Genomic DNA, 12,114 nt, shown 5'->3' with positions numbered 1-12,114 from the left:
ATTACCTTTTCTGAAAAATTTTTGTCAATTCTGTCTCCATTCTTAGTCTAATGGATATATGTTGTTGCTCTTGGCTAATTAGTAGTAGGATCCTCTTTCTGTGCTCAGAGAGTTCCCTACATTCTGAATTAGAGATAGTTCCTACCTAAAAGACTTAAAATGCCAGCTCTTGACTTTCTCAGCCTTCCTTACATATTGAGTGTGACTCCACAAACAAGACTCTTAATCAAGCATACACACAACATCTTTGAAGCAAAACCTAGAGACATTTAAAGACAGACCACAGACTCCTTTTACAGAGAAGGTAGTACTGGCAGTGGCAGCTACTTCCAGTGTCCAGTATAACAGAAAAGTCATTCTAGTGGCAGCATCCAGCTTGCAGCTCCCAAGCAGGAGCATTGTACGCTGCTGCCTCTTTTCTGACTGGGTCGCCTCCAAAGCTGATTCTACGACTCCCTGGAGATTCTGTGAGATGCTTCCTACCTTTTAATAAATTTTTCTGCTGAAATTACACTGAGTTGGTTTCTATTGCTAGTAACTAAGATACAGGGACACCTAATAGAATAACCACCCCATTACACTTCATTCACAGGCCAATATAATAATGAATTATATTGTCTTATAGTTAATTGCCAGTAGAATATGGGTTAACTATGTTAAGAGGGAAGGAAAGAACATTTTAGGCAGAAGGCATAGCAGGAAGCCATATATGGCTGGAAGGAACATAGAGAATACCAGCCACTGAAGGGACAATGTGTCCAGAAGATAAAGTGAACTAATTGGTGAAAGATGTCAATGGATAGAAAGTTGTTAGAGGAATTAAGTAACTGGATCATAGTAGCTCTACAAGACCATCTGAAGACACTTTTATTTTAAGTTCATGAACAATGTAAAGCTATTGAAGGTTTTTAACTGGCAGATGTTATGCTCAGATTTATATTTTGGAAAAAAATTACTCTATCACATAAAGAATAAATTGGAGGTGGGGAAATGCTGCTTGGAATTCGCTTGGATTTGAGCTTTGCTCATAGTATTATGAGGTTCTACATTGTTCCAAGTTAATCTCTGCTTTCTGGCTATGTCTTGCTACTAACTCTAAAATTTTCCTTTTGGAGTAATCCAGGGTGAAGTCCTCCCTCTCCCGTCAGAGAGCCCTTTAACCTTTAAAGCTAACTAAACATGCAGAGCAGTCTGGGACAATATTTTCTCCAAGTTTCTTGCTGTTTATAAATAGCTATTGCTAATAAAGACACTTAAATTTTTATCAAGTCCATTTAACTTCATATAGATGTATAACTTAGATTGGATTCTTTTGATATCCAGGAATTAAAGCAGTTTTAGTTTGTTTTTTGTTTGTCTGGTTTTTAAGAGCTGGGGTACATTTCATCTTACTCTTTTAAAACTAAAAATGAAAGTATCACACTAAAACATATGCTAATAATGTGTCTTTATATTATTTTATGTATTGTTATGAATACTATGGCTGTATTACAAGAGCTATTCAAAACTAAAATTAAGTCTGAAGATACTATTTATACTTTTAGTTGGTCTCAGAGAATGAAACAATGATTGCACATGGCCAGATTGCAGATGGCCAGCCAAATAATTAGAGCTGCTACTGATTTTAATAAGTATGACCTTCTGAATTTTAGCATATCCCCCAAAACATTACAAAAGGCATTCAGTGGAAAGTCAACAATTTGGTTTTTCATTCATTAGTATAGTCAAAAACCTTTCAGTTTCTGAAGAATAATGTTACCATTCTAGAAAATCTTTCCAAGCAATATCCCATGAGTTTGTTTCTAAGTCTATGAGTCTGTTTCTGTTTTGTATATAGATTCATTTGTATTTTTTTTAGATTCCACATATAAGTGATATCATACCAAAGGGGAAGGGGGGGATAAATTAGGAGCATGGAACTAACAGATACACACTACTCTATGTAAAATAGATAAGCAACAGTGATTTACTGTATAACACAGGGAACTATATTCAATATCTTGTAATGATCTATAATGGAAAATAATCTGAAAAATATGTGTGTGTGTGTATATTTGCTGTACACCTAAAACTAACACAATATTGTAAATCAACTATACTTCAATAATAATTTTTTAAAAAGCAATATTAAGAACAAAGGCAAGGCATTTGGTGACTAATACATGCAAAGTTGGTAGGGAGATATCTCTAAGGCCAGCCTGCTCACAACAGCACTGCAGAAACTAGGGGAGGAATCAGAGGTTAAAGGTCAAGACAGAGGAGTTTTGCAAGTTCCAGACTGGTATCTTACATAAGAGTGATTTTGTTCAAATCATTCTGTGTTTTTTTGTTTTGTTTTGTTTTGTTTTTGGCTGTGTTGGGTCTTCATTGCTGCATGTGGGCTTTCTCTAGTTGCTGCAAGGGGGAGCTACTCCTCTTGCGGTGCATGGGCTTCTCATTGCGGTGGCTTCTCTTGTTGCAGAGCACAGGCTCTAGGCGCCTGGACTTCAGTAGTTGTGGCACGCAGGCTTAGTAGTTGTGGCACACGGGCTTAGTTGCTCCGTGGCATGTGGGATCTTCCCAGACCAGGGCTCGAACCCATGGCCCTGCACTGGCAGGCGGATTCTTAACCACTGCACCACCAGGGAAGTCCCATTTCATGCTTATTTTAACAAACAAAGAAAAGTGTAGAATTTGCTTAAGAAAAATAAAAGTATATATTATTTGTCCAAAGTACGTTTAAGGTAATATGAAGCTGAACCATATGAAAATGTCATTTTTGTAAGTCAAAAATGATTAAATATGACAATTTTATGTGGCCCAACCTAATAAAACCTACTAGTGCACTATAACATACCATAACATATAGCAAATCATGGAGTTCGCCCATTCTGAGAAGACAGATACACATTTTTCTCCATTTTTTAGTATCAACAATTATCTTCTATCAAATAAATTTAGTCTTACTAGATGCCAAAAACACTTGCTGTGGACATTTTTAAAATACATTATCAAATTTATAAGAGAATTTGATGGTAATATTTTTAATGGTAACGAAGGGGCAACAGAGTATAAAATGTACTGATGAACTGGCTCAACCTATAATGTTTTTAAAGCCCTCATTGATCTGTGGGCTGATATTCTAGGACTCAGGGATTTTTCCAGAGCCATCACAGAATTAGAGAAGATATACTCACACTGTAGATCTCCCTAGTTCCTTGGAACTTAAAATCTCAGGAAAGATGAGGGTTAATATAGATAGTTTTTTTTTTAAGTAATTGTGGCAGCTAACACTTAAATAGTGTTTACTGTGCCAGGCACTGTTCTAGGTGCTTTACATGTATTAACTTATTTAGTCCTCACAGCAATACAGTGAAGTAGGTAGTACTGTCATTAGTCCCATTACACAGATGAGGAAGTAGAGATACAGAACAGTTCGTACAAAACTTATACAGCATGTAAGTGCCTGAGCTGAAATTTAACCCTAAGAATTCTGGCACCAGAGTTGGTACTTAACCAACAGTAAACTGCCTCTCAATATAAAGAAGGTCTAGTATCATTCAGTCAATTCTAATATACTGCAAAGTTGCTATATTAGTTGAAATACTAAGTTCCTTAATAGAGCTTGTCAAGTTTCTTTCCATTCTAATAGCTGCTATTCTGGACTGTTGCAATAGTTCTTTAGCTAGGATACAGATTTCTAATCTTCTCCCCCATTTCTAGGCCAGCCTGCATCCTGCTGCTAGATTAATACAAGTAAATCATCACTTCAGTCCTGTTACTACCTTGCTCAAATTGCTTTAATGACTATATTTCCACTGCCAGGAAAGGATGTAAATGAGAGCACCCACTAGGATCTGGTAGCATAGCTCACCACAAGCTCAGTATTTCTTGGAAGTTTCCTGTTTTATCTGAAAAATTTGCACAAATTTTACATCCCACTCCATAGTACATCTGTTTGTTTTAATATAAAAATAATGTATTAAACTTAAAATAAATGTTTTAAAATAGTGATTTAAATTAAAATTTAAATTACTTAATTCTGCAAATTTTCAAATAAAATTGATGAGCCAGAAAGATGCTTTATATTTATTCTGGGCCTTCTAATGTCACATGAGGTTTGCATTCTCCTATTTGAAGAGCCTGGGTATTCAGGATAGATTTTAGGTGCCTTTGCTTCTTATTTATTTATGGCTGCGTTGGGTCTTTGTTGCTGTGCACGGGCTTTCTCTAGTTGTGGAGAGCGGGGGGCTACTCTTCGTTGTGGTGCGTGGGCTTCTCATTGCGGTGGCTTCTCTTGTTGCGGAGCATGGGCTCTAGGCACACAGGCTTATGTAATTGTGGCTCACGGGCTCTAGAACTCGGGTTCAGTAGTTGTGGCGCACTGGCTTAGTTGCTCCACAGCATGTGGGATCTTCCCAGACCAGGGATGGAACCCATGTCCCCTGCATTGGCAGGCAGATTCTTAACCACTGAGCCATCAGGGAAGCCCTGCTTCATATTTTAGAGTCTAAGTTATCTGGCCATATTCCAACCTTCCCATCTTATAACTTGCTGTTTCCCTGTATTAATCCTCTGATAAATCCATCTACCCATCCATAAGTATTTACCACATACCCTCCTAAAGATGTCATGTACTGTATACCACCTATATATCTTGGCTTTTGTCCTTTCTCCCCGCTTTGTAATATAGGCATACCTCATTTTATTGGACTTTGCTTTATTGCACTTCACAGATATTACATTTTTTACATATTGAACGTTTGTGGCAACCCTGCGTTAAGCAAGTCTTTTGGCGCCATTTTTCCAACAGCATTTGCTCACTTCATGTCCCTGTGTCGAGTTTCGGTAGTAATTCTTGCAATATTTCAAACTTTTTAATTATTATTGTATTTGTTATGGTGATCTGTAATCAGTGATCTTTGATGTTACTGGTGTAATTGTTTTGGGGCACCAGGAACCACACCCATATAAGATATGGAACTCAATCAGTATTGTGTGTGTTCTGACTGCTTCACTAACTGGCTGTTCCCCCATCTCTCTCCCTCTCCTTGGGTCTCCCTGTTCCCTGAGACAAAACAATATTGAAATTAGCCCAACTAATAACCCTACAGTGGCCCCTAAGTGTTCAAGTGAAAGGAAGAGTTGCACATCTCTCCCTTTAAATCAAAAGCTAGAAATTATTAAGCTCAGTGAGCAAGGCATGTAGAAAGTTAAAACAGGTTGAAAGCTAGGCCTCTTGTGCCAGACAGTTAGCCAAGTTGCGAATGCAAAGGAAGAGTTCTTAAAGGAAATTAAAAGTGTGAGTCCAGTGAACATATGAATGACAAGAAAGCAAAACAGCCTTATTGCTGATATGAAGAAAGTTTTAGTGGTCTTGGATAGAAGATCAAACCAGCCACAACATTCTCTTAAGCCAAAGCCTAATCCAGAGTAAGGCCTTAATGCTCTTCATTTCTGTGAAGGCTGAGAGAGTTGAGGACGCTGCAAAAAAAAAAAATTTTAAGTTAGCAGAGGTTGGTTCATGAGGTTTAAGAAAAGAAGCCATCTCCATAGCATCAAAGTGCAAGGTAAAGCAGCAAGTGCTGATGTAGAAGCAGCAGCAAGTTACCCAGAAGATCTAGCTAAGATAATGAAGGTTAAGAAAGAGAAGAACAAATACTGTATGCTAACACATATATATGGAATCTAAAAAAAAAAAAAATGGTTATGAAAAACCTAGGGGCAGGACAGGAATAAAGATGTAGACGTTGAGAATGGACTTGAGGACACGGGGAGGGGGAATGGTGAGCTGGGATGAAGTGAGAGAGTGGCATGGATTTATATACACTACCAAATGTAAAATAGATAGCTAGTGGGAAGCAGCTGCACAGCACAGGGAGATCAGCTTGGCACTTTGTGACCACCTAGAAGGGTGGGATAGGGAGGATGGGAGGGAGATGCAAGAGGGAGGAGCTATGGGGATATATGTATATGTATATGTATAGCTGATTCACTTTGTTATACAGCAGAAACTAACAGACCATTGTAAAGCAATTATATTCCAATAAAGATGTTAAAAAAAAAAGATATTGAAGATTGGTACACTATACAACAGATTTTCAGTATAGCCCTATGTTGGAAGAAGATGCCGTCTAGGACTTTCATAGGTAGAGAGGAGAATTCAGTGCCTGGCTTCAAAGCATCAAAGGATAGGCTGTCTCTCTTGTTGGGGCTAATGCAGCTGATGAAGTTGAAGCCAGTGATCATTTACCATTCTGAAAATCCTAGGGCCCTTAAGAATTATGCTAAATCTACTCTGCCTGTGCTCTATAAATGGAACAACAAAGCCTGGGAGACAGCACATCTGTTGACAACATGGTTTACTGAATATTTTAAGCCCACTGATGAGACCAACTGCTTAGAAAAGAGATTCCTTTTGAAATATTACTGCTCATTAACAATGTACCTGTCACCCAAGAGCTTTGATGGAGATGTACAATGAGATTCATGTTGTTTTCATGCCTGCTAACACAACATCCATTCTGCAGTCCATGGATCAAGGAGTAATTTCAACTTTCAAGCCCTATTCTTTAAGAAATACGTTTAATAAGGCTATAGCTGCCATAGACAGTGATTCCTCTGATGGATCTGGGCAAAGTAAATTGCAAACCTTCTGGAAAGGATTCACCATTCCAAATGCCATTAAGAATATTTGTGATTCATGGCAAGAGGTCAAAATATCAACATAAATAGGAGTTTACAAAAAATCGATTGCAACCCTCATGGATGACTTTGAGGGGTTCAAGATTTCAGTGGAGAAAGTAACTGTGGATGTGGTGGAAACAGCAAAAAACTAAAATTAGAAGTGGAGGCTGAAGATGTGGCTGAATTGCTACAATCTCATGATAAAACTTGAATGGGTGAGGAGTTGCTTCTTAAGGATAAGCAAAGAAAGTGGTTTCTTGAGGTGGAATCTACTCTTAATGAAGATGCTGTGAAGGTTGTTGAAATGACAGTAACTTAGCTGATAAAGCAGCAGCAGGGTTTGAGAAGATTGAGTCCAGTTTTGAAAGAAGTCCCGCTGTGGGTATGGGTAAAATGCTATCAAACAACATTGCATGCTACAGAGAAATTGTGAGAGCAAGAGTCAATCAATGCACCAAACGTCACTGTTGTCTTATTTTAAGAAATTCCCACAGCCACCCCAGCCTTCAGCACCCACCACCCTGATCAGTCAGCAGCCATCAACATCGAGGCAGGACCTTCCACCAGGGAAAAGATTATGACTCACTGAAGGCTCAGATGTTTGTTAGCATTTTTTAGCAATAACGTTTTTAAATTAAGGTATGTACACCGTTTTTTAGACATAATGCTATTGCACAATTAATAGACAACAGTAGAGGGTAAACATAACTTTTATCTGCACTGGGAAACCAAAAAATTTGTGTGAGTTGCTTTTTGAGAATAATATTTGCTTTATTGCAGTGGTCTGGAACTGAACCTACAGTATCTCCGAGGTATGCCTGTACCCTCTCTCCTCACTTCTGTTAAAGTGCTAATCTTTCAAGACCTAATTCATTTACTAGCTTTTCCTGACTACTCCAGTCAGGACTTTGAATTCCTGTAATACTTACTCAATGCTTATTATACAACAGGTTGCATTTTTAATATTTTGTTTGACTAAGTCTTACACATAAACTTTTTAAGAGTTCAACATGCAGAGAAGCAAAAAAAAAGGACATTTCAGGCAGTGGACACGGTGTGTACAAAGGCACAGAATTATGAAGTAGCAGAGTATCCCAGTAAATGCTAGGTTGTTTACTATAGCTGGAATGTAGAGTATATACTGGGAATGTGAGAAAAGTAGGAATCAAACCATGAAAGAATATATAACTCATGCTACAAAATGTACATCTCACCTGCCCCAGCCCCTACCATAATTAATGGGAATTCATCAAAGAAATCAAATAGGAAAGATTTATTGTATTAGTTTTAATCAACTTTGATGTAATTTCTCTAGGTTTTAATATTCTTCATTTTCTTAGATCTTATTTTTATTTTATATACCAGTAAAATTATTATCATATTTTTATGCAGTCTTTTTTCTTAATCTATATATATCCTCCATATACTCAATGTGTATACACATATATATATATAGACACATATAGAGAGAGGAATTTTTCATTGCTTTAAAGGATGGGATTACACACACACACACACACACACACACACACACACACATACCTGCACCTTGCATTTCTCACTCTACAGTGCTTTGTAGAAATAGCTCTAATTTAGTTTTTTAATGACTGCAATATTGTGTAGTATGGAGGTACCAAATTTTTTTTAACTATTCCCCTATTTGTAGACATTCATCTTGTTTCCAGTTTCTTTATATTTTTTAAGGAGATATAGCTAAATCAAACCTTATGTTTATCTGACTAAATTTCACTGTAGCCTATGATTAATTCACCATAAACTATTAAATAATCCATGTAGGTTTGGGTATATAAGATGAAGTAAATTTATATTGATAATTTCTTATTATGATACTGTCTCATACCCTCTGTTTGCTACCAAATTGGTGGATATTTAGGAGTTGTTCCCAGTAGTACTATAACATCATAATGCATGAAATAGACCCATTTGATGACTCAAATTTTAAGTTAAAGTATAGTGATACCTTATATATTAAAAATAGGGAAATTACAATAATATTTTCTAAACTGAGATGTTAACAGGAATTTTATGACAGAAATGTTCCATGGTCAAATTATTTGGGAAAATATACTGAATTGAACTGGGTTCTGCAAATGTTCGCATTTCTCTAAGAGTGCATTATTCCATGAAATGCCATTTGGTAAGGAGTGCTCTACATTATTCTAAAATAATATAGACATCTGAATTGTGTTCAGACATAAGAGTAGATTTTCAAAGGCCATTTTTTGTGGCACCATTTTGATAGACGTGTACTGTTGGTCCCCCGGTAGTACAGGTCTGGGAAAGATGACCCACTCAGATTGCTGCTAATTTGTCTAAGTGTTATTCCCAGTACCCCTCCTATAGTTAATACATCTATTAATCAATCACAAAAGCTTGGAATTCCAGTGATACTGGATTATGAATATTGTAAAGCATACCCAGTACCTTCCTTACCTTCATAGTTTTGCAAACTCTTCCTGTTCCATCTGCCCATAATCCTCTTTTGTTATGTTTCTGTATATTAAGATCTCAGTTTTCTTTAAATGCTCCCTTGTTTTTGAAGCTTTCTCCAGTGGGAATTAAAACCATTCCTTTTCTGATTTTCTCATACCGCTTCGCCTTTCTTTCAGTAATTTAACTTCCTGCCTTATGATTCACACAGTTGTTGTTCATGTACATTACAGTAGATGTTGTGCCATGACCTCTAGTTCATGTGGAGGAGCTCATAGACCAGCTGAGGATAAATAAATTTATACAATGTGATGTGATATGTATTTATAATGGTACACATGCTAGTGGTAAAAGGAATGACATGAGAAACTATGGACTAAAACGTTTGAATGTAAATTAGCTTATATAACTAAGATTTTAGCTTTATTTAGAATGTTTAAGTCTAGAACTGAAGTAGAATGTTGTACTGGTTATTGTACGTAACTTTCTCTTCCACTTAGCTTATAATTGCTCTGAACACCTGGCCTGTATATTACTTATTTTGCTGTTTTCTATTGTACCTATAGCACTCCTATAGATAAATAGAATACATTCAATAAATGTTTGTTAGATTGAATTAATTTTTAGAAGCTGCAATTTAAAAAAAATTTATGCTTACAATCTGAAATTTGATAGTTTATGTCTGCATATTCAGACTGCTATTTTATTCTTAATTTAAGACATAGTTATAGGGAAGGCAACAACATTTTAAAATCTTTATTATTTTTTGACTCTCAGAAGCACTTTTGGAAACTGTAGACTTACTCCATGGATACTGCCTTTGCACAAAATATTTATGGAATTGCTTTTGTTCCTTAACATACTATTTTGCATGCACATTACTAGTTTCATCTGAATTCTTAAGCCAACTAAATGTCATGTCAAACTAAGCTTAGTGGGTCAAAAGTTATGTATGCCTTTTGGGGTCAGAAACAACAAGGGATCTTGTGTCATACAAAAGTTAACTGTAGAGGCAATTACAAAAGAGAAATTCCAGAAATATTTTCACAATTCTGGCATTTCTGGGCTTGTTTACAGCCTCCGAAGATAACCATTTTGAAGGACAAAAGTGACTTAAAGTATATTTATTAAAATACCACATTCTTCATAGTCCAGTTTATTAAGAAGAGTTGTTGGTTTTGTTGGACTGGAATTTAAGCATTTTATTATGTTTCCTGACTAATTATCTGTCTAATACTATTTTTAATTGGTATTAAACTTTTACCAGTGACCCTGATATTATAACTTGTTTTTAATTAAAGAATAGCATTCTTATCTCATCATTTTCTTTCTTTAAAAAAATGCCATTACAGCCCAGTTTTTTTTTTTTCATTTTGTATTGGATATTTTCCATCATGAAAAAAATGTATACATTCATGCTCATGATTTTCTCATTATTATATTCATTGTTATCATTAGGTATTGATAATGGAAGATGAGACCAAAGTCATCCTTATTACCTGATTATCTGATCCTTTACCTAAAGGAGCGTAATCTAGAGATAAGACCTCGGAGATATCAGATGAAGCAAATACTGTAAAGCAGCATTTATTTCAATTGCACTTATTTCGTTTCTGAGAAATTAAATAGGAGTTGAGCTAAAGTTAATTTTGCTTTAGCCAGAAAGAAAAGAATTGTCAGTCATATTAATCCTGTAGACATGAAGAGATGGATCTATTTAAGAAAACAAATGCCTTTTTATACCCTTTGAGGTCACTTGGGATATCATTTATTTCTAATTTTTATTCTGAATTCAGAGTATTTTATTTTATACATTTATAAAATCAGCTTTTATAGGGACTAGGTACCATTTTTCAATTTCTCTTTAATTTGTGTTTTACTTATAAATAATAAAATAATTGTACTACTCTAGACTTTACTAATTAAGTCTGATAAAATTCACTTGTAAGTAATTAGTACAGAATACATATTTTCAAAAGGATTCAAACAGGTTTATGGAGCATACAACTTTAAATATCAAAGGGTAAAATAGAGATTTGGGGTGTACTAGCCTAACCTTTTAAATCTGGTAGATAAGGAAGCCGTCTGAGCTGCTGTCACATGCATGACCTGGAATAATTTGGACAATTGGGCATTCTTATATTTTTTATGCAAAATATATATTCACAAATACTATCCATCATGTCCAGATTTTTAATAAGGTACTTTGATTTTTGTGAAAATAAGTTATAACTATTACAAGGATAGTATACTTTGTGAAGAAATTGGGCTTGTGTTATTACAGTTTTTAACAATTAACATTTGCATACTCTTTTACGTTTATCCAAGATTTTTATATTTATTATCTCAGTTCATCTTAGAAACAATAGAGATAATACTTACATGGTTGATAGGAGTTAAGACTCATTTAGCTGAAGAACACTTGCCCTTTCTGCCCTCCCCTCGCCCTCCCCCTCCCCTCCCTCCTCTTTTAAATCTGGTAGATAAGGAAGCCGTCTGAGCTGCTGTCACATGCATGACCTGGAATAATTTGGACAATTGGGCATTCTTATATTTTTTATGCAAAATATATATTCACAAATACTATCCATCATGTCCAGATTTTTAATAAGGTACTTTGATTTTTGTGAAAATAAGTTATAACTATTACAAGGATAGTATACTTTGTGAAGAAATTGGGCTTGTGTTATTACAGTTTTTAACAATTAACATTTGCATACTCTTTTACGTTTATCCAAGATTTTTATATTTATTATCTCAGTTCATCTTAGAAACAATAGAGATAATACTTACATGGTTGATAGGAGTTAAGACTCATTTAGCTGAAGAACACTTGCCCTTTCTGCCCTCCCCTCGCCCTCCCCCTCCCCTCCCTCCCTCCCCACTCCACACACACATTCTTAGGCTAAAAGGAGATATTGTGGTTTATAGGATAGAATGGTCTCCAGAAAGACTAATCTGAGGCTCGCAGTTCTTATCCCCTGAATTGGCTTCATT

At 35.8% G+C, this 12,114-nt stretch overlaps 1 protein-coding gene across 2 annotated transcripts in view; it reads left to right on the top strand.

The window, feature by feature from the left end:
• The first annotated feature begins 7,436 nt into the window (after nucleotides 1-7,436).
• Nucleotides 7,437-12,114, top strand: part of MBD5 (methyl-CpG binding domain protein 5) — a 153,648-nt gene continuing 148,970 nt past the window's right edge. For both annotated transcript variants that reach the window (XM_024756260.1, XM_024756256.1), the window contains exon 1: nucleotides 7,437-7,478. The gene's annotated coding sequence lies outside the window, so the exon portion shown is untranslated. The remainder of the gene's footprint in view (nucleotides 7,479-12,114) is intronic.

This window comes from Neophocaena asiaeorientalis, unplaced genomic scaffold (genome assembly GCF_003031525.2).
Source record: "Neophocaena asiaeorientalis asiaeorientalis breed wild unplaced genomic scaffold, Neophocaena_asiaeorientalis_V1.1 scaffold447, whole genome shotgun sequence".
NCBI lineage: Eukaryota > Metazoa > Chordata > Mammalia > Artiodactyla > Phocoenidae > Neophocaena > Neophocaena asiaeorientalis.
The sequence above is the reverse complement of the archived record's forward strand: the minus strand, read 5'-3'. Positions and strand labels throughout refer to the sequence as shown.